The 1,211-nt window shown below is 40.5% G+C and overlaps 1 protein-coding gene across 1 annotated transcript in view; it reads right to left on the bottom strand.

Moving 5' to 3' along the window:
- EGR_04339 (Kelch-like protein 3) overlaps window positions 1-1,211 on the bottom strand; it is a gene marked incomplete at both ends in the record, with an annotated part of 9,872 nt that overhangs the window by 5,009 nt on the left and 3,652 nt on the right. The gene's annotated exons all lie outside the window — the stretch shown is intronic.

Below are 1,211 nucleotides of genomic sequence, written 5' to 3'. Positions count from 1 at the left end.
CCTGTAGCTTTGTTGAAGTTATTCATGCATATAATATAAGCTTTTGATTTCCTCAGGGTTTTATGACTCTACTTTACTAAACACATTGGTACTTTAGAGACGCTACTGCAGGGAGATGGAATTGAAAAACTTGGGGGCGAAGTGACTCGGGTAGATTGGAAACAAGGAGAAGAAAAACTACACTTTCCAGAGAGGAATCGCCTCTACTTCGAGATGTCTAACTTATTTCAGGGAATGAAATGTCCTAATGGTGACTGTGACAGACGTAACTCTGGATGATACCAGCGGAAACAAAGGCGATGATGTTGAGGACGAAAGAGTCGAAAAGGACACCGTTGTGAATTGACTACATCGCTTCAATGTCTCAAGGCGAGATACAGCGAGTTTTGACTTCCACCACGTCATCCTTTTCTGAGATTTTAAAGATTTGTCCCGCTGTAGTGGAACTCTCGCCACAGAAGTATTTCTGCTGCTGTTCAGTGTACGCAATCCTTACGTTTTAATAAAGCAAACCCAGTCCTTTATCCAATACCCGTTTAAGTATTTGAAAGTCATGCTACCTAAGCTGAAGGTACAGCTTTGTGCGTCTTACTTGAAAGAACCGAGTGGTGAAATACCTTCCAACTTTATACCACATGTAGACTAATCGCCAAACAGATTTCAAACACATTTTTGAAAAGAAAAGTCGAATGAAAGAGACAAACTGGGAAATTCAAAAGTTATTATTTGTTCGTAAGCGAGATCAAATCGTCAAATACATTTATGAAGGTGTTAGTCGAAGGGATAAGGCAACTCAGGATTCATTAAGCAAATGTGGAAGAGCGTTTATTCAGCTCTCAGCCTCAAGATCCTGATCAACTTCCTTACTTTTGTACTTTCATTTCAGAACCGCCTATACCGCTGTGCATGCGATCATGTTGCAGTTGTACCGTGTACTCGAGTTTCGAGGAAACACCCAATTTCTTTATCAAAAAGCCACATATTCTTCAAGACCAGAGGTGATTATAAATCGAAAATTAGAGTCCCATACGCGAAAAGCACCCTATATCCAATCTATACGAGTCACTTCTTCCCCGACTTCTGGTAAAGCTGTCATTTCTCTGCAATAACACCTTAAAAAGACCGGTGTGATTGGTAATGTAGTGCCAAAAACACCACAGAGATTCGAGAGTTTATACCACCTGCTTGAAAGACTTCAACAGAGCAACAAG

This window comes from Echinococcus granulosus (assembly GCF_000524195.1).
Source record: "Echinococcus granulosus chromosome Unknown EG_S00027, whole genome shotgun sequence".
Taxonomy (NCBI): Eukaryota; Metazoa; Platyhelminthes; class Cestoda; order Cyclophyllidea; family Taeniidae; genus Echinococcus; species Echinococcus granulosus.
The sequence above is the reverse complement of the archived record's forward strand: the minus strand, read 5'-3'. Positions and strand labels throughout refer to the sequence as shown.